Below are 25,995 nucleotides of genomic sequence, written 5' to 3'. Positions count from 1 at the left end.
GTAACAAACCCAGGTCTACTTGAGTGTTTTCACAAAAGCTGCGGCTTCCTTAGGCGATGTAAATTCACTTGTGACATCCCCTCTGGTGATCCGGAGACGCGCTGGATGTAACAGCCCAAACCTTATCTCAGGAATGCCCCTGAGCTGGCGTCTGATGTCACTGAAGGCTGCACGGGCTTTGGCTGTGCGTGTGGTGTAGTCTGGGAAGATGGAGATAGTCGAGTCCTTCACCTTAAAATGCCGCTGGGTTCTGCCACGTTGCAGGATATCGGCACAGTCTGCATAGTAATGTAAACGTGCTATTATGGGACGGGGGCGCTCACCGGGTTTTGGTTTAGGCTGTAGGGATCGATGCGCACGGTCCACAACTAGCTCTTTTCCTATGTCGAGAGCGTCTTTCAGCAAGGTGGAAACTGTGGACGCGTCAACCGTGCCGTGTTCCTCGGGTAGTCCTATTATCCTGATGTTGTTACGGCGAGACCTCGCCTCCAAATCTTCACATCTACCGTCAAGAGCAACAACCTGGGCCGAAAGTTTGTCCACCTTACTTTTGAGTGAAACCACATCGTCAGTGCATGACGACAGCGAGCCCTCCATGTCAGTCACAGTTACCTTAAGACCATCCACCTCCGATCGGAAAGACGCCATGTTAGCATTTAGCTCTGCCTTCACACTCTGCGGCTCGGACTTCTCCTGAGCAAAGTTAACCGTCATTGCCGTCTTCAATTCCGTCTTAAAAATGCCTACCATCTCTTCTCGAAGAGCGGCAAGGAGTTCAGCCTTGAAGTCCGCAGAAGTTATGCTCGAAACGGTGGTAGCTTCCTCTGGAGGGGTGGCCGCATCACTCCCAGGGGGTACAGCCGTAGGTGTAGGCTTCGTTAGCGTAGCCGCCGAGTTGTTAGCATGTTTCTGTTTTGCTGGCATTTTGGCACGTAATGTAGTCGCAAGGAGCTTGTGGAGTCAAAATGTAATAATATAAAGTTCGCGAAAAAGCCCTATATGTTCATTTAAGAGAGTTTCTCAGGAGCTCCCGCAGGCATGTCTTACTCCATCAGTCGCTAAGCCGGAAGTCTCCAGCCTGGATTTAAACATTGTCAGAGTTGAGGCCTGCCTCACGTCTTCTGGAAGGCTGTTCCAGATTTTAGGAGCATAAAACTGAAACGCGGCCTCACCTTGTTTAGTCCTGACTCTGGGCACCAGCAGGAGACCCCTCCCTGAGGTTCTCAGAGTCCCAGTTAGTTCATATGGCTCTGACATGTCAGAGATGTACTTTGGCGCTAGACCATGAAGAGACTTGTACATGAGCAGAGCTGTTTTAAAGTCTATTCTCTGAGCGACAGGAAGCCAGTGCAGAGACCTGAGTACTGGACTAATATGGTCGTATTTCCTGGTTCTAGTCAGGACTCGAGCAGCAGCATTCTGGATGTACTGCAACTGTCTTACAGCCCGTTTAGAGAGCCCCGTGAGCAGGCCGTTACAGTAGTCTAACCTGCTGGAGACAAACGCATGGATCAGTCTTTCTAAGTCTGGTTTAGACACTATTCCTTTGATTCTGGCAATGTTTTTTAGATGGTAAAAAGCTGCCGATGTTACTGATTTAATGTGGCTGTTAAAGTTCAGGTCTGAGTCCAATATTACCCCGAGATTTCTAACTTGATTATTAGGTTTTAGAGAGAGAGTCTCAATGTGACTGATAACACTTTCTCTTTGTTTCTGTGGGCCACAGACAATGATTTCAGTTTTGTCTGAGTTTAGCTGGAGAAAATTGTTTTGCATCCACACACTGATCTGTTCGATGCAGTGACACAATGTATCTACAGGCCCGTGTTCTCCTGCCATCAGTGACACGTAGATCTGAGTGTCATCTGCATAGTTTTGGTAGGACACATTATAGCTGCGTATTAGTTGGCCTAGTGGAAGCATGTACAGATTGAACAATACGGGTCCCAGGATTGACCCCTGGGGAACCCCACAGGTCATAGCCATTTGGTCTGAGACACAGTTACCAATTTCAACAAAATATTTCCTGTCCTCCAGATAGGACTTGAACCAGTTTAAAGCACGACCAGAGATTCCCACCCAGTCTTCTAACCTCTGTAATAAGATCGCATGGTCAACTGTGACAAATGCAGCACTCAGGTCCAGCAGAACTAAGACTGTGACTTTACTTGCATCTGTGTTCAGGTGGATGTCATTTGTCACCTTGATCAGAGCTGTCTCAGTGCTGTGGTGGGGCCTAAAGCCTGATTGGAAAGTTTCAAAAGCATTGGGGCGGCCGTGGCTCAGTGGTTAGAGTCGGTCGTCCAATAACTGGAAGGTTGGCCGTTTGATTCCCACTCTCGCCACTCAAAAAAAAAAAAAAAAAAAGATTTGTGGAACTGATGGCTGGAGGGGTGTCAGTCCACCTCCTTGTCATGGCTGAGGTGCCCTTGAGCAAGGCACTGTACCCCCCATGCTCCCTGGGTGCTTCATGGCTGCCCACCGCTCCAGGTTGGCATCTGTCTCTGAGTGTGTGACCATATGCATGTGTGTGTCAACAGGTGCCAACCTGGATGGGTTAAAAGCGGAGGACAAATTTCATGTGTATGCATGACCAATAAATCAGATCTTAATCTTAATCTTGTTAGACAGGAGAAAGTCACTAAGCTGTTGGTATATAACTTTTTCTAGGACTTTGCCTAAGAATGGCAGGTTTGATATGGGCCGGTAGTTGTTCAGTACTGTGGCATCAAGATTGCTCTTCTTTAGAATGGACTTAATGACAGCAGTTTTTAAGGCCTTTGGAAATGTTCCAGTCTGGAGTGAGATGTTGACGAGATGAGCGAGTTGTGGTAACAAACTGCTCAGCACAAACTTTAGGAATCTAGTGGGCAACTCATCAAGGCAGCACGTTGATGATCTCAGACTGCAGATGATCTCTTCGACTGTTTTGTCAGTAACAGGTGTGAAATGTGTCAGCTCTAGGTGTCTAGCTGGCTGCAGAGTAGTTATTTGTGTTGTGGAAATTATTGCATTTTTAATGCCTTGAACTTTGTCATTAAAGAATATTGCAAACTCCTTAAACTTGGATGTAGAAATTAGTTCTAAAGGCAGTGAAACTGGAGGGTTTGTTAATCTGTTTACTGTAGCAAACAGGACACGAGAGTTGTAACTGCAGTTTTTGATGATTTCAGAAAAATAACTCTCCCTCGTTCTACGCAAAGTCTGCTTGAACACACATAGCTTTTCTTTGTAAGTCTCATAATGAACCTAGAGCTTTGACTTGCGCCATTTTCGTTCGGCTCTCCGGCTTTTCTGTGCCCTGACCGACTCTTCTTTCCTCCATGGCGCCCTTTGCCTACTTTTAACCATTCTAACCTTGACAGGAGCAATGGTATCCAAAACATTTAAGAGACTTGATGTGTAAGAGTTCAACACATCATCAACATTAGAAGATGGGGTCTTCTCAAACCTAATCATTTCCATAAACTGTGTCCCTGTTCTGTCATTCATGAGTCTTCCCCGAACAACTGCAGACCCAGCTGCTGGTTTGGGTGTAACAGACAGGTCGAAGAAAACACAGAAATGATCAGATAAAGCAACATCGACGACATCCACATTTGAAATAACAACACCCCTTGAAAAGAGCACATCTAGAGTGTGCCCTCTGTTGTGGGTGGGCTTAGTCACATGCAGTTAGACCAAACATTTCAAGGAAAGCAGTGAGCTCTTTAGCTTCCTTGTTATGGGCTACATCCACATGCACATTCAAGTCCCCTGTTATGACTAAACAGTCAAAAGCAGTGCACACAACTGAAAGTAGTTCAGTAAAATCATCAATAAAACAATTCTGTGGTGGTTTGTAAATGGTGATATAAAGTATAGAAGATTGTTTTATCTCCATTTTGAATGACACATATTCAAATGATGAAAAAACCTCAAATGACAACTTGTGGGTGGGTATATTGTCCCTGAACATGGCACAAACACCCCCACCCCTCTGGTTTTCTCGTGTTTCAGACACAAAATTGAAGTGAGGTGGACTAGACTCAATCAGAAGGATATTCCACAAAGCTGGCTTAGCGGAAAGCCTTGCTTTTCTCGCTACTTCTGGCTAAACTTAGAGAGAGTTCCGTTCCACGAACGTGGCTTATTTGAATGCCCGCTGAGTAACCATGGTAACTTATGCTGCTGAACGAGCCTTCTCCTGGGCAGGCTAAAGTTGAAGCTTAGCTTAGCTGCAACTCAAAGAATGTCCGACCGGCTGAAACAGACTCCCGAAAGAAATGTTCACCTCGAATTCTGCGCTCCCGCAACTCATGTCTTGTCTAAAAAACTAAACAAAAACTGTGTTTATCATATCACCACTTTCACTGTCTCGAAAAATCAATCAGTCGGTGCCAGTGCAACTAAAGAAACGCAACTATACACACGTATTGAGCATGAAATTAAATGAGAGAGAACATGGTATTCATTAAAACTAATCAACACCTAACAAACATCCGATTTACACACACGTAGGACCAGACTCAGAAAAATGGGGGACAGGTAATAATGTTAATAATACAAATTATTGAAAGCTCCTTTCAAAACAGTCAAGGACACTGTACAAACAAGATATTAGATAAAACGCAGGAATTAAAACATCATACCATATTAAAAATACACAGAACGGAGCAATCACTGGAGGTAAGCACACTTGAACGGATGGGTTTTGAGTTAACAGAGGGATTGGAGGGTTGCTGCTCCACATTTACAGTAGCTGATAATGTAAAACAACCTACTGGTTGAAGTATTTGCATTAAGTTCATCATCTCCCTCAGGCTTCCCTAATGTTATCGGTGCAGTACACTGTACCCATGCACACATCCAGGCCCCTGCTGGACCCGTGGAGGCTGACTACGTAAACTGAAAATTTTTCCATATCCTAAATGTACAGGTACATACATAATTGTCCATAGACTCTGAACTGGATTTCTCATTTTGAAAAACACCACATCAACCCCTTTGAGTAATGCTGAGCAATGTTACATTTATGCCCTGTGAAACCTCATCATTGACTTCTATCCTCCGAGCATACAGATGATCTGTGATGGAGGTCATTTCATTTCCAACATTGAGGCTAAATGGCTAACTTCTGACAGAGCCATCTTAAATTTGATAGTATACTTCATATTTTATACATTTTGTCTTGTAGACAACTTTTCAGGCTGAATTCTTTTCTTATTTGAGTCCCTGCAGGTTCTAGTGCCTGAAAGGACTCAGTTTCTCCTGAAACAGTGAAGGACCTATACAGGGACACATATTTCCATTGATCCTTATTGTTGTGACCTTTGAGTTAGAACTTCTTTTCATAATTTAGCATTGACACAGTAGCAGTTTAAGTCAGAGCAAGTGTAAGAAGGCTAAATGGAGAGAGATGATTTATAACTTTCCACACGTTTAGGTCATGGCACCCCACTGTGAATATAAATGTAAAAAACACATTTCTAACACTTTGCATGAACCGTACAATAATGACAAGTTTGAGTTCAAGTTGTGTTGAATTGTTTAATTATTATTACATGTTTCAATTCTCTTACATGTTTCAATTCTCTCCTCTCCAGTTTCATAATCTCTAGCTTGATCTTTTTTATTTTCAGTTTCTTGTGTTCCATATCTAGTTTGGTGCTCTCTTTATTGGACAAACACATTTCTTCAAAGGCTACTTACCACTCTGAAATATGTTTCTGTACTTTACCTTCACCTGCTGCCAGGTACGCTTTTGGCTGTTAAGATTGCTCCTGTTGAGATGTAACAGTGAAAAATTAATATGTGGGTCACACACAGGATAATATAGTCACAAAGTATGATGATGCGTGTCGATTATTGGGTTATTAATAAAGTGAGCAGGGCCAGTATATTTGTGCTGTACATCTCATACAGAGACAATTCAGCTTGCTTTATGTAAACAAATTATAACACAAAGAGGAGAGCATAAATACATGAGGACAGTAAAATAAATGTGTAACAATTGACAATGGTGTGAAACGTTCATAACTTACGCATTTAGTCTGTCTGCAGTTGTTAGCCATGCCGTTGCCCTCGCTTTATTGATTCAATTCAATTCAATTCATTTTTATTTATATCGCGCCAAATACAACAAATGTCATCTCAAGGCACTTAGATAATAAAGTCCAATTCAAGCCAATTGGAATTCAATTCATTGTAATCATAATTATTCATAAAATAATCCAATTCGTTCATATAGAGCCAATTCAAAAACAATTTCCTTGCTAAGGAAACCAACAGATTGCACCGAAAACTTTTTGTTTTTCGGTCCAATCTCCCGTCCTGAGCGTGCGTGAGGCGACTGTGGAGAGAAACGACTCCCTTTTAACAGGAAGAAACCTCTGTCAGAACCAGACTCAGGAAGGGTGGCCATCCGCCTCGACCAGCTGGGGTTTGAGAAGACAGAAAGGGGGGGGCGGCGGCACTTTAACACCATTCATCCGTGCTTTCACTGTGAATGTGCTACAGATCTGAAACGCAGGAATATTGAAGTCCAAAGGCGTCTCTCGCTCATTCTGCGAGAATTTTTTCCGTAGCTCTTACGGTTTCCGAATGGGAAGCATCTGTTCGTAGAGGTTTTTTTGGCTCTGAGAAGCCTGAGTCTCATATAATTAGTGTAGCAGCACCTGGGGCAGCTTAACTGTCAGTTAATTGAGGGAGATTAATTACCATAGAAACCAGGCTATTAGTGGCCCAGCCAGTCCTTTGAAGTTTCAACAGCACAATTAAGCGCTTTAAAGGGACAGTTCACCGCTTTAAGAAGAAGCATCCATGTCATCCTTTGATGCCTTTTAGGCTTGAATGATTCTTCTTTAGGCCTTGCGAACCATTCCTGAGCAGCCGTGATTGGTTGAGCGATACGCACACTTTGGCAGGCCCCTTCTAAATTTCTTCAGAAATTTTCTAGTTCTTCATGATTCCTCCACAGAGTGGACCAGCAGAGCTCAGAGGGTCCCAGTGGTCAGTCTGCCCAGCAGCATCAAACACAGCTGGACTCCATATTTATGGTCTGTACATGGACAACAACTACTTTTCCATCTCACCTCCATGCTGCACTGTGTAGACCAGTGGATTGTCAGTGTGTCCAACATGGATCTGATGTTTGGCTCCATGGTTTCAGTCTGATTGGCTCATTCATATAGTTTTCTGTTCCAGCGGCTGGAGGACAACATGCTCACTTTTGTGAAGGAGGAGCTGAAGAAGATCCAGAAGGTTCTGAGTCCAGATTACCCAGAATGCTTAGAGAGTCAGAGGGAGGGTGAGGATGAAGAGCAGAGGAGCAGCAGAGAGGCATTAGAGAAGATCACAGCTCACTTCCTGAGGAGAATGAAGCAGGAGGAGCTGGCTGACCGTCTGCAGAGTAGTAAGAGGATTCCTCTAAAGATTTAACCTGCTGGATAAATGACACATTTACTGATGTCTCAGCACACAGAACAGCAGATATTCAAATACTTAATGAAGCTTAGATTTTTTTAATCTTTTTTTATGAAACACTGACAAAATTTTATCCGTGTTCACTCAGAAACCGTTGCTGCAGTTTGTCAACGTAAACTGAAAAATAGGCTAAAGAAGAAGTTCCAGTGTGTGTTTGAGGGGATTGCTAAAGCAGGAAACCCAACCCCTCTGAATCAGATCTACATCGAGCCCTTCATCACAGAGGGAGGGACCGGAGAGGTCTGTGATGAACATGAGGTCAGACAGATTGAAACAGCATTCAGGAAACCAAATAGACCAGAAACAAACATCAGACAAGAAGACATCTTTAAAGTCCCACCTGGAAGAGATGAACCAATCAGAACAGTGATGACAAAGGGAGTGGCTGGCATTGGGAAAAAAGTCTTCACACAGAAGTTCACTCTGGACTGGGCTGAAGGCAAAGCCAACCAGGACATCCAGCTCATGTTTCCATTCACTTTCAGAGAGCTGAATGTGCTGAAAGAGAGAAAGTTCAGCTTGGTGGAACTTGTTCATCACTTCTTTACTGAGACCAAAGAAGCAGGAATCTGCAGCTTTGAAGAGTTCCAGGTTGTGTTCATCTTGAGCGGTCTGGATGAATGTCGACTTCCTCTGGACTTCCACAGCAAGGAGCCCCTGACTGATGCTACAGAGCCCACCTCAGTGGATGTGCTGCTGACAAACCTCATCAGGGGGAACCTGCTTCCCTCTGCTTACCTGCTCGCCTCTGGATAACCTCACGACCTGCAGCAGCCAATCAGATCCCTCCTGGCTGTGTTGGCATGGTGACAGAGGTCAGAGGGTTCACTGACCCACAGAAGGAGGAGTACTTCAGGAAGAGATTCAGAGATGAGGAGCAGGCCAGCAGGATCATCTCCCACATCCAGACATCCCGAAGCCTCCACATCATGTGCCACATCCCGGTCTTCTGCTGGATCACTGCTACAGTTCTGGAGGATGTGTTGGAAACCAGAGAGGGAGCAGAGCTGCCCAACACCCTGACTGAGATGTACATCCACTTCCTGGTGGTTCAGGCCAAAGTGAAGAAGGTCAAGTATGATGGAGGAGCTGAGACAGATCCACACTGGAGTCCAGAGAGCAGGGAGATGATTGAGTCTCTGGGAAAACTGGCTTTTGAGCAGCTGCAGAAAGGAAACCTGATCTTCTATGAATCAGACCTGACAGAGTGTGGCATCGATATCTCAGCAGCCTCAGTGTACTCAGGAGTGTTCACACAGATCTTTCAAGAGGAGCAAGGGCTGTACCAGGAGAAGGTGTTCTGCTTCATCCATCTGAGTGTTCAGGAGTTTCTGGCTGCTCTTCATGTCCATCTGACCTTCATCAGCTCTGGAGTTAATCTCATGGGAGAAGAAGAAACAACCTACAACACCTTTAGATCAAGCAAAGGGACTGTCTTCTACCAGAGTGCTGTGAACAAGACCTTACAGAGTCCAAATGGACACCTGGACCTGTTCCTCCGCTTCCTCCTGGGTCTTTCCCTGCAGACCAATCAGAGGCTCCTACGAGGCCTGCTGACACAGACAGGAAGTAGCTCACAGACCAATCAGGAAACAGTCGACTACATCAAGAAGAAGATCAGTGAGGATCTGTCTGCAGAGAGAAGCATCAATCTGTTCCACTGTCTGAATGAACTGAATGATCGTTCTCTGGTGGAGGAGATCCAACAGGCCCTGAGTTCAGGAAGTCTCTCCACAGATAAACTGTCTCCTGCTCAGTGGTCAGCTCTGGTCTTCATCTTACTGTCATCAGGAAAAGATCTGGATGAGTTTGACCTGAATAAATACTCTGCTTCAGAGGAGGCTCTTCTGAGGCTGCTGCCAGTGGTCAAAGCCTCCAACAAAGCTCTGTGCGTACAAATCATAGATATATTTCTTTATAAATACATTGTTTACTTATTAACAGAGAAAAACACTCTATTTAGCTTCTTTTATTTTATGTTTTTACTTTATTTCCATGGACATATAAACAGAAACAAACAGGGAAACAGAATTCTTCCACTAATCAAATTCAAATGTAGTTTGATGGATTAATGGATCAAGTTATTTCCTTCCATCTCATTTCCTCCTCAGACTGAGTGGCTGTAACCTCTCAGATGAAGGATGTGCAGCTCTGTCCTCAGTTCTCAGCTCCCAGTCCTCCAGCCTGACAGAACTGGACCTGAGTAACAACAACCTGCAGGATTCAGGAGTGAAGCAGCTTTCTGCTGGACTGAAGAGTCCAAACTGCAGACTGAAAAAACTCAGGTAAGGATTCATGACCTTTTCAGCTGAGAGCTGATATAATTCTGGCTTAAATGGATTAAAAACAGCTTCCAGGTACCTTGATCAATGAAACAGGTTGATCTGTTCTGCCTTTTGATTATCTGGCTTAAATAACTCTGATAACTCTGATAATGAAACATAACACACACAGCTTAAAGAGATACCAAAGTGCTCTTTTACTTTAACTCCTTTCCATTCCTGTAGATTTGTCCTAAAACACAGATCCATCACATACCCAAAGTAAACTACTTTACAGAAATATGAGCTGTTTTTCCCTCTAAATGTGAGCATCAAACCTCCTTGAAATGTGGACACACTGCACTGGAACAGAGTGATGATATCTGTATGGTTATTTGGTTTGAGGTGAACCTGAGCCTTTGTGAAGGCGACTGTGAATTAGACAGATGTGGAGCCTCTGGTTTGCTGCCATTTAACGGGCGACAAAGCCACATGATCCTTTAGTGAATCAGAAGCTGAATGTATTTCCCAAACACACAGAATCCTTCTAAGTGTTACTGGAAGTGAATAAGACATGTTTGAACACACTGGGAAAAAAATCATGTCCAAGTGACTTTTATAAACAGATGCCTGTAGATGACTAAAATCAGGATCTGCAAGTCCTACTGCTCACCAAGTCTGACTCCTAATATTAAAATGGCACAAAAAAGGATATTTTACAGCTTTTTATCAGACAGATAAAGACAGCTCTCCAACAACAGCTCCCCACAGTCCACAGAAATGTTGCTGTTTTTATGAGATATTTCCTCCCCAGACTCCTCAGAGTCATGATGACTGCATGTTTTCAGTATGTCAGGAAAATGAATAAGAATACTCAGGAATACGGTCTGAAGTTCAAAAGCAGAGGACATTAATTATCCTGCAGCAAGAGAACGTTTACATACAGAAGCTGTGATGCAAATGTTCAGAGATGCAGAGTTCTCAGGAAGCTTTTATAGGGCAGAGAAGACGGATGCTTGCGTCTATGCATGAGACATTTCCTTCTGTCCTGCGGGGAGCAGATAGTGGTGTTGATACCGCCCAGGCTGTGGGACACTCAGTTCTTAGAGCGGTCAGTGGTGATCTCCAGAGTGCAGCTATTAATCTCATGTATACGTCAACATAAGCAGTTACACAGAAGTAGAAATGATAATGTGAGCATAAAGGATCAGATTTTTTCTATCACAGTACGTCCTGAAGTGTAGATTTAGTTTTGCTGTCCGTTTTGAACATGAGAAACTCTAAAAATAAGTCCACCTCCTTGTCACGGTCGAGGGGCCCTTGAGCAAGGCACCGTACCCCCATGCTCCCCGGGCGCTAAATTGCTGCCCACCGCTCCAGGTTGGCTGCTTCTAAATCATGTGACTCTGATGGAAGCTGTGATGTTTAAAGACTGAATGGAAACCCTGAACTTAACACTCTGACTCCTCCTTGACTTCAGCTTTGTAGCTTCCTGCTGGAGATGGAGGAGGTCTCCCAACCATCAGCCTCAAACTCCACTGATTCTGATAGTTAGTCAAAGCGTCCATCAGCATCCATTAATCAGCCAAACTGATCAATCAGTCCACCTCTTGATGCTTCCAACACTTTTCTAAGGCTCTGTAATGTTTGCACTGACTGAAATATTCAAACACAACAAGTCACAGTAACAAGTTCTGCTGCTGTCGACTCTTTAAAGAAGTTTGATTCCATGATTACATTAAACATCACTGCACCATGTTTTTGTGCCTTTAACCTTCAATAAAACAGTAAACCTGATCTCCATTTCTATCAGTTTGTTCCCATTTGCTCCAAAGTTCCTCCTGACATGTTTGTTTTCTTTGAAACTTGAATCATTTGGCTGCACAACATGAGTTTGTATGGATGGAGCCACTGGTGGAGCTGGCAGAGTTTAAGAGCTGAAGTCACTCCGTCTTTATTGAAGCAGCAGCATGTTGTCATTAATATTAATGAGAGCTCTTTTTCACTTGTTCTGTTGGACTGTTTTAACCTGCATCCTGTTGGCTTCAGCTCACATGTTTTATTCTTTATTCAGATTGAGGGGCTGCAGTTTGTCAGAGATCAGCTGTGCTTCTCTGGTCTCTGCTCTGAAGTCCAACCCCTCCCATCTGACAGAACTGGACCTGAGTCTGAACAACCTGAATGAATCAGATGTGAAGGAGCTGTCTGATCTTGTGAAGAGTCCACACAACAAACTGCAGACTCTGAGGTCAGTAGAGGGTTGGAGGTCCCTGCAGCTCTCAGCAGTACTTTATTTATTATTTATTATATTTATTAAAGCTGATGGCAGCTGACAAATGAGCAAGAGATGCTCTGAAACACTCCTTTATCTCCTCTCTTATTTCTTCTTCTCTCTACAGATGGAAGTGATGGTGATGAACAGGCCGATGCGAGCTGAGAGGATGAAGCAGCAGCAGCTTGTGTGACTGAATGATGATGATGATGATGATGATGATGATGATGATGATGATGATGATGATGATGATGATGATGATTTATATCCTGTTGGTGTGTGTTGGTATTCTGTGTTTTTCTCCCTTTGCTATAATATTGTGAAAGTTGGGTTAGAAATGATCAGTAATGGAAACAATCCATAAACCTTCAGTTCCATCTGAATTCAAAGAACAGCCACAGTCTAAAGTTTGACACCTGTTTTATTCTCTCGGCTTCATTTTCTGCCTTTAAAAACTGCCTTTTAATCTGTAAATTGGCCCCAAAACTCAGCCAAGGGCTAACCAGATCATCAGGAGAAGCCCAAATCCCACAACCAAGGTGAGGACTACAGAAGCGATCGACACCTCCACACAAAAAGGAATAGACACCATTCTAATCGGGGATTCTATAACACAGCATGTCAGAATGGCAAAGACGGAAAATATAACTTTTTCTGATACATCAGTCCGGGAACTGATAGATATTTTGCCGACCATTCTGTCTACTCATCCAGATGGCACGAGGATCATTGTCCACACAGGGTCTTTTGATATTCTGAGAAGGAAGACTGGCTCTGAGATCCTGAAGAAAGACTTTTCTCTGCTGTTGGAGTGACTGTGTCACTATGGAGCACACCGTGTCTCCATTTCTGGCCCCATTCCTACTGTGGGTAAAGGAATTGAACTTTTCAGCAGACTTCTTGGCCTAAACACAGGGTTGTCAAATGCATGCATCGCCCATGGGATTAAGTTCATTGATAACTTTAATATCTTTTGGAACTGTAAGGAGCGTTTCAGACCTGATGGCGTGCATCCCAATCGAACTGGATGCAGATTACTTGGTGCACATTTACGTCATGCTGTTGGGACGGCAAACCCAAACATGACTGTACAGATTAGACTGAAGGACACAGCAGCGAGGCAAACAACCCCCAGCCCTCCCCCTCACCAGACCCTTTACTCCACATCACCCAAGGTCTCTAAAGGATGTCTCTATCCCAGTCAGGACTCCAGCGACCACCATCAACCGAGAAACGCAGGGCACCCCCTCCTCCTCCTCTTACATCATCTGTCCTGGCAGAGCAGGACACAAGGGGATGTGCAGGATGTTCAAGGAGCAGCAGAACATCCAGAGTTCAAAACAAAGATAGCATTGTTCAAAACAAAGATACCATGCCATGATGTGTTCAGGGTCCCTGCTATAGTCATTCGACTACTGACAGCTGTTCTGAGAACAAGCTGGGACCCAATAGGATTCCTGTATTAGTTAGTAAAAGAAGGAATCGAAAACAGTCAACTTCCTGGGTGAATCTATCTAATCTGTTAACGGTACCACGTACAACTCAGAATACAACAGAGACCAGTGTAAACTCCACAAAGCTAGCCTTACTTAATATTAGATCTCTGTCCAATAAGTCACTGTTAGTTAATGACTTCATAATTTCACACAATTTAGATTTTCTTTTTCTGACAGAAACATGGTTAACAGAGAGCACAAGTGCTACTGTTCTTAATGAAGCAGCCCCTCCAAACTTTAGTTTTATGGATAAATGCCGAAATGGTAAGAAAGGTGGGGGAGAAGCTGCTTTATTTAAAGATACATTCCAGTGTAAAGAGATCTCATTTGGTGAATTCACTTCTTTTGAATATCTGAGTTTTATTTTAAAGGGTGTTCCTAAAATCCTGTTCTTAATCATTTACAGATCTCCAGGATACTGTGCAAGTTTTATTGATGATTTTTCTGAATTATTGTCTGTTATTTCGACTGATTTTAACCATTTTATCTTGACCGGGGATTTTAACATTCACATGGATAATATGACGGATGGTACTGCCAAAGAATTTTCTTCTGTGCTGGACATGTTTGGTTTGTGGCAACATGTAACAGAACCTACCCACCTTCGAGGTCACATTCTGGACCTGCTCATTTCTAAAGGTGTTGATATTTCTTCTGTTGTGGTTATTGATTTGGCCTTGTCTGACCATTTTTGTATTTTATTTGATTTATTGATCACTCAGAATGTTCAAACAACCAGCTTCTCAGTTAAGAAGAGGTACATCAATGAGAAAACAAGTGCTCAGTTTAGGGAGGCCATAGCTATGTTACCAACAATGAGCGCAGAGTCGGTTGAAGGAATGCTGGATCATTTCAACTTGAAAATTTTGAATGTAATGGAAGCTGTTGCATCGATAAGAATCAAGAGCACCTTGATCAAACAGAAAACCCCATGGAGAAACACCACTACGGTCAAAAACCTAAAAAGAGAATGCAGGAAAGCTGAACGTAAATGGAGGAAAACAAAGCTTCAGATTCACTATGAGCTGTACAAACAAAGCCTGCGTAGTTATAACAATGAGCTGTGCAAGGCCAGACAGCTGCATTTATCTGAAATGATTAATAAGAATGTCAACAATTCTCAAACTCTGTTTGCTATGGTTGAAAAACTCCCAAATCCTCCTAAACAGTCAAACCCAGACCTTCTCTCTACAGAGAAATACAACGAATTTGCCAACTATTTTAGCCAAAAAATCAAAACGATTAGACAAAACATTCACGCAACACAGACAAACAAGAAAACTAATCTGTGTCTAAAACCTAGAAATAACTGACGTTATTTCACAATTTAATATTGTTGATTTAAAAATCCTAGAGGAAACAGTTCGGCATCTGAAATCAACCACTTGCACTCTGGACATAATACCATCTGACTTTTTAAAAACTGTTTTTACCTCAGTAGAAAGTGATCTCCTACGAATAGTTAACAGCTCACTGGCATCAGGCATTTTTCCCAAGTCACTAAAGACAGCTGCCATTAAGCCCCTCCTAAAGAAGAGAACTCTAGACGCCTCTATGATGAACAACTACAGACCTGTCTCTAATCTCTCTTTTATATCTAAGATTATTGAGAAAGTTGTATTTAACCAGCTCAACGACTTTCTGAATGAAAGTGGAAGTCTTGATAAGTTTCAATCAGGCTTCAGATGTCATCACAGCACTGAAACAGCTCTGGTCAAAGTGTTAAACGACATCAGGTTGAATACTGATTCTGGTAATGTTTCAGTCCTGGTTCTGTTGGACCTCTGCGCTGCGTTTGATACTGTAGATCACAGAATCCTGTTGCACAGGCTGGAAAACTGGGTTGGACTTTCTGGAGCGGTCCTTAACTGGTTCAGGTCCTACTTAGAAGGCCGGAGTTATTTTGTTACAATTGGCAGCTATGAATCTGAGCGAGTGGCCATGACTTGTGGAGTCCCCCAGGGGTCAATTCTTGGACCTCTTCTGTTTAACTTGTATATGCTCCCTTTGGGTCAGATATTGCAGAACTTTAACATCGATTATCACAGTTATGCAGACGATACACAACTTTATGTGTCTCTGTCACCGGACGACTGCAGCCCAGCAGACGTACTGTGTCAGTGTCTGAAGGAAGTAAACACCTGGATGAGAAAGAATTTTCTACAATTAAATGAAGACAAAACTGAGATCATTCTGTTTGGGAGCAAAGAGAAGAGGGTCAGCGTTGGTAAATATCTTGAGACTCGGGACCTTACGATCACTGACCAAGTTGGTAACCTCGGAGTGTTGATAGACTCAATCTGACTTTCAGCAGCCACATCAAAGCTGTCACCAAGGCAGCTTTTTACCACCTCAGAAACATCAACAGAATTAAAGGTTTCCTCTCCCAAAAAGACCAGGAGAAACTCATCCATGCATTCATCTCCAGTAGACTCCATTACTGTAATGCTCTTTTAACTGGACTTCCCAAAAAGAGCATTAAACATCTGCAGCTCATCCAGAACGCTGCTGCTAGAGTTTTAACCCGGACTAAGAGATCTGAACACATCACACCAGTTTTAAAATCTTTACTCTGGCTTCCAGTCAGTCACAGAATAGATTTTAAAAGCCTGCTGATGGTTTACAAATCCCAGAACGGTTTAGGCCTAAAATACATCTGTGATATGTTCAGAGAATATAAAGCCAGCAGAGCTCTTAGATCCAAGGACTCAGGCCAGCTGGTCCAGTCCAGAGTCCAGACTAAACATGGAGAAGCAGCATTTAGCTTTTATGCTGCAAACAAATGGAACAAACTGCCAGTGGAGATTAAACTTTCACCAAATGGAGACATTTTTAAATCCAGGTTAAAAACATTTATTTTCTCATGTGTCTATGCATGAAATCTGCACGATATCTTTGAACTTATCTTGACTGTTGCTTGTTTTTAAATTCATTTAAATGATTTTATTTGTTTCTCTTTATATTCTTTTATGTATTTTAATGCTTCTTCCACTCCCTGCTGCAATGCTTTTATTTTATGTAAAGCACTTTGAATTGTTTGTACATGAAATGTGCTCTATAAATAAATTTGATTTGATTTGATTTGATTTGTAAATCTTTCATCTTTTAATCTTTAAATCCATCAGTGGAAATGAAAAGCTGTCGGTGTGATTCAGTCAGAGATGAGCAGCTTTAGAGACGACTAACCTGATGGAAATGTGGGAACCTGAAAGGAACATTTGATTATTATTATTATTATTATTATTTTTATTACTGCCTCCCAAACAGTTGGGAAAGATGAAAAAAACAGCGATATGGCAACACTTTTCTTTCCCGGGAGCCAGGAGGATACTCAGCTGAAATGATCTTGTTAAATAAACATCTTTGAACCTTTATAAAGTAAATCATATCTCTGTTACATTTTATGATGGCACAATCACATTATAACACAAGTACATTATTAATGTCTCTAATAAAACAGTCAAACATTTGAAGATGCTCATCGAACCTTTATTGTTATGCAGAACAGTGTCTCGTTGTTTTATGACACCCTGCCCTTTAAAATGCTGTTGAAGGGTGGCCAGCAGATGGCGCCATAATTCATTCAATCAAATGCTTTGAAACACTGAACTATTTCTACACAATGGCTTCATATTAGCCGCTTTCGGACAGACCGTTCTAAGAAAGTAGTTATCAGAACTACCCTCCTCGAATTTCGTTCTGATAACTATCCTTCCCCAGCGGAACTGTTTCAGTCTGCATTCGCACATGAGTCGGGACCTGATAGGGACTGATGCGCCGCGCGCAGCCGTATGCTTCAGTGACTTGTTAGCCGTTAGCCGTTTAGCGCTACATTCAAACACAAAACAAAACGGTAAAAGTAAGGAGAGTAAAAAAAACACCACCAAGAAGCTAATATGGAGAGTGGGGAGGCCACTGTGTTTATGGTCTGCATGATGGTGATATTAATCATGGACGATCACATCAGGCGTCTAATATCGAGGCTGGAAGAGCTCACAGAGAGAGTCAGGAGATACTTTTTTATTTCATGAAGGAAGAAAGGAGAGCAGAGCGCTGCAGACAAATGAGACCAGTGTAAGTTTAACTTATTAAACACCCGCCGGTTGTGTCTGTGTCATATGAGGAGACATTTCAGCCGTGATAGCATGACATGGGGCGTAGCTACCGACCACCACACACCTCCGTTAGATTAGTTCTATAGAACCATGAAAAGACCCGACCTCGGAGAAGGAGCTAAATAGTTATAGGAACTAAGGGAGAAAGCCCCGAGTTCCTGTATGTCCGAACACGGGAGAAAACGGCCCCGCGGATTAAAAGGTTATTAGAACTGCCAAAGGTTCCTACAGCCCGAAAGCGGCTATTGATTCAGTGGTTCAGAAAGCTTCGGTTTCTCCATCACTAGCAAAGATTCATAGACCATGACAGACGGCCTTTAATTGACAGCAAGATGAACAGGAAGTAGCCAGAGAGGAAGGATGACCTGCAGCAAAGGACCCGGGGCGGCTGGGACCCGGGGCGGCTGGGACCCGGGGCGGCTGGGACCCGGGCGGCTGGGAACCGGGGTTGGGACCTGTGAGGACCTACAGCTTCAGTACACGGAGCCCCTGCACCAGCTGAGCTAAAGGCACCTTGTTTCTGTCTCACCGTTGTTCTTTAAAGTCTACAGCTGAGCTGCTCTTGCTCTCTTTGCTCCCTGAAATCCACCTTTAACTGAGCTTGAAGTTAACTGTGAACACCACCAGGGGAATACACATGCACACATACACATTTGTTGTCCTCAAAAATCTGAATTTTCCAACTAATGTGTTTGATGCCGAAACATACGAACAATGACAGCAACATGTCAGGTGAACTTAAACTGAACATTTTAAATACGAGTGCAGGTCAAATATACTCAGACTTCTCTGGATACTCGTCCCTATGATCCAGGTGTGCTTCAGTGTCCTTTCAGTAAATCACCTCTAATAGGGTGACCATGCGTCCGTATTTCCCGGGACATGTCCGTATTTCACGGGACGCCCAGGACAGGACGTGAAATACGGACATGTCCCGGGAAATACGGACGCATGGTCACCCTACCTCTAAGAACAGAAAAAGTTATTTTTGTCCTCTAACAGCTCCGCTGGGAGGACTTCTTTGTTCTGAGTTTTTCAGTCAGGAAGCAAACCTTGTATGGAGGTAACTTCCAGCTGTCGCTCACATTCAGAAGGTATCAGACTGCTGTTTGTCCTTGTTTCTCCCTTTTTGTTGGAGCTACAGGGACATCAGTGCTGCTCACTCTGCTGTGGAGCAGAAACTACACAAAGATGGTGCTTTGGGTTTCAGTCTCATCCAGCTGCAGCAGTTTTTAACCTGAGAGCTGCTTCGGGGGACATTTGAGGGAAGGTGGCTGTGAGGAGTTCAGAACATGTCAGAGCTTCCTGTTTGTGTTGGTGCAGCAGCGCCACCTGCTGTCCAAACCAACCAACTGCATCAGTGCTGACGTCACATCTCAGAGCTCCTTCGGGGTCACTGCTGTGGGAGGCTTCTTGCTGCTGTCTGACACTCATTTTCCTGCATCTGCAGCTCACTGACGGACAAAATGTCCACGTTGATGTGTTCGCTGTCACACTCCTGATTATTCTGTGGACTCACTCAGCTCACTTGTTGCTACAAGGAGCAGATTTGATGGAGGACACACAAACGTGTCTAACTTTCACTACGTGTTGTGGTGTGAGCGTGTTCTTTTCTCACTTCAATAACTGTTTGATTATATTTGATGCTGCTTCATATTTCCACTCCTCTACATTTATTTCTTCCTTTAACATCCACTGTTTGTGCTCCCTGGAGCAGCTTCTTCTTCCTCTGTGTGTTACACACATGTTGTGTGTCTGCCTGCTTCATGTTCACACTGAGTGAAGCATCGTTTCTGTGGCTGCATCCTTCCACATTTCTGAATGTCTCGTGTTTGATTTCTCTCACATTTCTGTGGAGGCAGCAGGTAGTTGAGTCTGCACAGAAGATCAGCAGCAGCTGGAAAACAGCTGGGAACATTTCCATCAGCTGCTGTAGGAGCGGGGCTGTTGGTGTCATGAAGGACTCCTCCCCCTGTTCACCGTCTGTTCACCCCCCCTCAGGAAGAAGCTAAGCAGCATCAGGACCAGGACAACCAGGCTGAGACTCAAACTGCTTCATACTGGAGACTTTTTCATGTGCAATAATACTGAATATTCATCTTCAGATCATCAGGACTCATCTGCAGCTTTAAAATCTCAGATTTAGTTTTTATTGCTCTTTATTCTCTGCATTATCTAATGCTTCTGTTGACTTTTAGATCTTAATGTCCTATTTTGTTGCTGCTCACTGAGACCTCGGGACTCGGTTTGGTTCACTTTCATGTAGATGATGGTTTAATCACTGATTTAATATCTCTGTATGGTTTCTTCAACATGAGTCATAACGAGTGCTTTCGGTCTGGTTTTGATGTCTGGCGTCGACACAGATTCATTTATTTAAATGTTTCAGTCTGATTTGACTTTGTGGGATATCATCAGGAACCTCCAAACTGAACATAAACTGCCTGTCTTCAGTCTATGTTACCATGGTGATCTGGAGGGTTAAACACACTCGTGACCCTGAAAACTCTGATTCTGGGCTCAGCTGACCTGCTAATACATGAATCTGGCTTCATGGTTCACCCCTCAGGGCATCCTCTGGTTATCTGCTTCCACTAACCCGAACAGTCGGATCCCACCAGGCAGTGTGCGAACGCTGGTCATCAGCTCGGTAAGTTAACTCAGGTTTTACAGTTCTGGATCAGTGAGGTGAACTTTGGCTCTTTTTAGAGATCCAGATCATTCGGCTCAGAACAAAAGAAGTGTCGGCTCCATCGGCTCCTAAACGCCTCGTCACTCAGCAACACTTCCAGCTTCTGTCATTTAAACACATTCAGCTAAATTACTCACATGATTTAAAGTGATCATACTGAACCTCGGGATTTTTCAAATGCTCTGCTTGATAAGATCGTTTTATCCTTTAAATTCTACATCCTGCCTTTGTGTTTTCTGTGGTATGAACATGTGTCCAGATGTTTCTGTGTTTTCAGCTCTCACTCTTCTGCAGGTGGGCCTGAACTGAGATCTGTCTCACAGCTCTGTGCTACTATGCAAACACACGTTGGACTCAAACTACGGTCAGTAACCCTGAAGCATGTCATTACATACAGCACCCGACCTGAGAGCTCACAGCAGCACACACTAAACTGACTGAAAAAGAGCAGTTTTATTTTCAAATACCATCATTTCTCTCATCTGCGGGTCAGCCAATCACAGCTGGCTCTGATCCATCTTTTAGACACAGTCTCGTCACATGACTTGTGTTGGACTGACCCAGGTTGGTAAAACCCTGCGCCTCAGATAGGAAGGCTGAAGTGAATGTCTTTAAACGTTAAAGGCTGATCCATGATGAAACATTTTGACAAAATGTGACTGACTGATCAAGTTTAACGTTTGATATCGATGAAACATTTTTCTTTGGTGCTCCGTAAAACCTCAATTTCTGATCAGCTTCAGAGGAGTTTCTCATTTCTGCTTCTTTAACACTGACAGATCAGATCACCAAACATTTAAAAAGGAATGCCTCTAAATGTCCTCCATCAGGTGTCTCCTTTTTCTACAGTTTTATTTCAGATGTTACACACATTAGCCTGTTCTCAGTCATGTAGAAAAGCAGTTCTCTTCTTATGGGAATCATCTTTATCACATTGAAACACGCTGTTTAAATACACAGATAGGAGCACTTTCAGTGCCAAATATTCAAAGTTTGCTTTGTTATAAGACCCAGAGAGCAAAAATATCAGAATATTTGATGTAGCTAAACGCACTATAACTAACAGGAATGTTTCACTCTGACACTGGGACCTTACTGCAGCATTTTTCAGAGTGTGGTTGAAGATGTGAGGACCTACAGACTCAGTTGGACCATCTCTGAATTCTTCAGACTTTAATTGGAGTTTGGGATGAAAAACTGCTGGAACTGGGATGGAGAGCATCTGTTCACAAACTGCTGCAAAGTCTGTTGATCAGTTCACAGTCATCGTCTTAATAATAATCTCGCAGTGCAGAGTCTCTGTATGTTTCAGATTCCTTCCAGGTCACCCAGATAAAGGAAGAAATAAAGTCAGAGTTTCAGCTTGTGCTGCCTCTCAGGTGGAGTTTAGGTGTGAGGACAGAGCACAAAGAGGCTTGAAGTCAGAGAGCTTCTCAGTTTGGGACAGGAGGAGGAGATGCTGGTGAACATGGAGGATGAAGAAGCATCTCTGAGCTCCCGCTGAAATCAATTCCCTCGCTGAGATGATCGATCAGCAAGTCTGTGAAGTCAGAGAAACCCTCAGAAGAAAACAAAGGAAGTGCTATGCTAAAATACCATCAGTTAGAGTTGTGTTTTAAATGATCATCCTGCAGTCAGAGGCAGGAATATTCATATTCAGATCAACACCAAAATGTGAAAAATCAGAGGTCTTTCCACTCATTAACATATTTTAATATAATCTGAGATATTCTGATATATAACAGCACTGCTCAGAGCACTAAAAACTGTCAAAATCATCTAAAATATTAACAATAATTCAACTCGACCAGTCTGGTCGCTTGTTTCTCTCTTCTGATTTTGATGAAAACAGACACAGGATTTAGAGAATGTTTAAGGAATGTTTGAATCTAATCATTCCTTTTGTTTAAACACATGAATTTAAGTGAAACTGAGAAATTTATAAAATGATTACAAAGTATGTAGTTGTATTTTTATATTTACCTTTATTTATCCAGGCAAGCAATTAAGAACAAAAATTCTTATTTTCAATAGCAGCCTGAACGAGCAGAGGCTCGATAAAGGGAAGGGGGAGGAGGAGCTAACAGTTAAAAGAATAGGGTTATATAAAATACACAACAAAAGAAATCAATAAAAATAATAAAATAAATAAATACAGTACAAAACAAAATACAGACAAACAGTAACCAGTATGGCAGGAGGGCATATTAACAATTGCAGGAATCAACTGTGGCTTGGAGCAGGTTTGTTTTGAAGACAGAGATTGGGGTGAGGACAGACAGTTTCAGGGTGTGTTGAAGTGCATTCCAGTCGTATGCTGCAGCAAAACGGAAGGCACTACGTCCAAAGACAGTCCAATCAACCAACTTATATAAGTCGCAGTGGTGAGTTGTGAATGGAGCTCCAGTGGCAAAACGGATGGCGGAGTGATGGAGGGGGTCCAGTTTACTAAGAGTGGAGTGGGAAGCTGCTCTATAGATGGTGTCACCGTAGTCGAGGATGGGCAGAATGGGCATTTTTACAAGTTTGTGTTTGGCTGCACGGGTGAATGAGGCCTTGTTTCTGTAAAGGAAGCTCAGGCGAGCTTTGACTTTAGACTGTAGGTGCTTGATGTGGGTGGTGAAAGAGAGGGAGGAGTCCAACCAGAGGCCAAGGTATTTATAAGAGGACACAAACTCCAGCTCAGAGCCACCAGCACAGAGGATTTTTGGGGCAGAAGGGGAAGTGTGTTTCCGGTTGAAGATAATGCATTTGGTTTTTGTGGTATTGAGGAGAAGGTGGAGACTATGGAAATGCTGTTCAACAGAGGTGAGACTAAGTTGAAGTGTGGCTGCCGCTGAGTGGAGAGAAGGGCCCACTGAATACAAAATGGTGTCGTCAGCATATAGGTCGATTTTGGAGTTGCCAGCACTTTTGTGCACTTTTGTTGTAGTTCAGTATGATCACTGATGAAATGAAAGAAGAAGACAGGAAACTGTGGGAATTTGTACAAATAAAGTTAAGTGTCCTTTACTTTCCCTTAAATATGTTTGGGCATGTGGTAAAACATGGCACACGTTATTATTATTTTTTTATTTTTTTATTTTTTATTTTTTTTACCCTTGTCCTGTCCAGCATTATGGCAGCAGAATTGTAATCTGAATACCGTTTATGCTAAACACATTTGCTATGCCAAGGGAAGCTTTATGAATGTAAAGCTCCCCTTGATGCCCATCAACTCCTAATTTTTATTTATTTATTTTTGTTACAATATTTAACATGATATGATAATAGTGCCGAACCGGACCCGGGGACAGAGAGAGAGGGAGAGCGAAGTAGAGAAAAAAGGAACAGAAACATGAAGAGACAAACATAAAAAACAATGAAAAATCAGACAACCAGCTGCTACACCTGTAAAGACAAAACTGAAGACAATTCACGGCTTTTGTGGGGAATCCAGCCTTAGAATAACCAGGAGCACCTGTAAGCAGACAAGCAGAGAACAAACACACAAACAAAAAAAGAAAAAAGCACAAGCAGCAGCAGCAGCAATCTCATATAATACACAGGTGACCTTAAACCACAGGACAGCACAACAACTGCTTAGTGAGCATGGTACTGGGCTAATGAATGTGTGTGTGAGAGTGTGTGTGTGTGTGTGTGTGTGTGTGCATGAACCTGCAATACACATAGATGGTCCCACATAATAACCATGCTTAAATATCAGTGTATAGGGCCACAATCCCCCCCCCCCAGCAATCAGAAGCAGGCCGAGAGGGCCCCCAGACCCAGGCCACAACAGCCCCCAAGGAGCACAGAACCCGGGAAGCCCACCATAGGGACAACCATGCATCCCCCCAGAAGACAGCAGAGGAAGCCCCCGGACAGAGCCCCCACAAGCATCGGGCAGAGCCCCCCCGGTGACCAGAGGTGGCAGCCTACAAGCCCCGCCAGGCCCCCGCCACCCAGACATGGGCCGCACGCCGGAACCGGCCCCCGCGAGCCCGAGCGCCACCAAACCCCCCGGCAGGGGCCCCGCCCAACACCCGAGAGGGCCAGGCGCCCCAGACAGCCAACCGCAGTGGGCCAGCGCACGCCCCAGTGCCCCTGGGCAAGCGCCCCGGGTGTCAAGACGTGCCCACAGGTGGGTGAGGCCACGAGCAGCGGGGAGAAGCAATGCCCCCCCCCCATCAGGAACAGCACAAGCAGGCCAGAGGACAGCAGGACCCAGACCCAGACCCAGTCACCCCATAAATCATATAAGAAAGAAAAAGAAAAAAAAAACACATCCACACACACTCGCACAGCACATGCATCCATCCCCCAACTCCGCTGGAGTGTGGCGCAGTGGGCACATCCGGGGGCCAGCAGCCCCCCAGCCCCCCAGCCACCTCAGACCCCAAACCAGCAGGACAACTCCTCCTCCTGGCCCCCACCGCCCCAGGCAGCAACCAGGCAACAGGGGTGCGGGAAGACCCCTCCCCTCGCCCCTCTGGCTCTTTGATATTTCCTAATAGGGAGCATTTAAAATTGAGGGTCAAGTAACTTTGTGGAACTGGGAGCGTGGCCCTCCGGGCAGCCTACATACCCACCAGATACCACTCAGTACATGGCACCCCATTAAACTCATTGACAAGTGTCCTCTGGAACAGCTTCTTTGAATGAGTCTCTGTGAAGCTGCAGTGAGTGATGGTCATTGGTCGTGTTGTCCAGGTGGAGGCGCTGCAGGAGCAAGAAACAGCTGTGCTTTGTAAGGGAAAGAGAAGCCAGAGAAGCAGCGAGGAAGCTGCTAAAAGGTGTCAAAGCGTGTCGTTGTAGCGCGTGCAGTGTGTTGTGTGTGTCGAAGAGCAGAAAGAGTGTAAAAAGACTGAGTCCCGCTGTATTACTCAGGCTGCACTACAGCATCTATTCACAGGTGCGATCCCACTACTGAGCAGCACGGGGGCTTTGCCCTGCTCCGTTTCCCACCTGGGCCGCTGCCCCCCTCCTTAGACAACCTGGTGTTCCCGGGCTACCCCAGGCGCACCATATCCATACCCAACTTAGTGCGGACACCCGATGGACATAGTCCTCTGCAGCTCAGAACTCCTGAGTTCAAGCGATCCACCAGCCTCAGCCTCCCGGTAGCTTGGATTACAGGCGCACGCCACCGCTCCCGGCGACAGGTACTCTCTGTAGTAATCCTGTGGGTTTACCATAAGTATCCTAGGGGGCGCTGTAGGATTACTATGGGCTTTGTAGGCTGTAACATTCATGTCCTAACCAGAGATGTATTACCTGCGATGTGCTGTGAAAATGTGTTCTGGACTTCTCTGAAGATAAATGGACCCATGTTGTGCGTGTCAGTTAATGTAGTCAAGATAGTACATATTGGCGACGAGGACTCCACGCAGAAAGACAATTCTGGACACCTTGGTGAGAGATCATTGTAATTTTCATTCCCTGAAATTACGAGGGAGGGAAGAGCTAACTAGCAAGCTGAGCGAATAGCTATGGCAGCGACCATTGGAACACTGGTGGCATTCAACCACAACACGCAAAGTTGGGAGGAATATATAGAAATCATGCAGCATTTCTTTGCGGCAAACGGCATCAATGATGCAAACAAACAGAAGTCCGTTCTCATTAGTGCAGTGGGCGCTGAAACATACAGTCTGATGCGAAATTTAGTAAGCCCAGATAAACCAGGAGAACGCTCATTTGATGAGCTGGTGAC

At 44.0% G+C, this 25,995-nt stretch overlaps 1 pseudogene; it reads left to right on the top strand.

Moving 5' to 3' along the window:
• LOC142388029 (NLR family CARD domain-containing protein 3-like) overlaps window positions 1-25,995 on the top strand; it is a 483,074-nt pseudogene that overhangs the window by 15,929 nt on the left and 441,150 nt on the right.

This window comes from Odontesthes bonariensis, chromosome 2 (genome assembly GCF_027942865.1).
Source record: "Odontesthes bonariensis isolate fOdoBon6 chromosome 2, fOdoBon6.hap1, whole genome shotgun sequence".
Classification (NCBI taxonomy): domain Eukaryota; kingdom Metazoa; phylum Chordata; class Actinopteri; order Atheriniformes; family Atherinopsidae; genus Odontesthes; species Odontesthes bonariensis.
The sequence above is the reverse complement of the archived record's forward strand: the minus strand, read 5'-3'. Positions and strand labels throughout refer to the sequence as shown.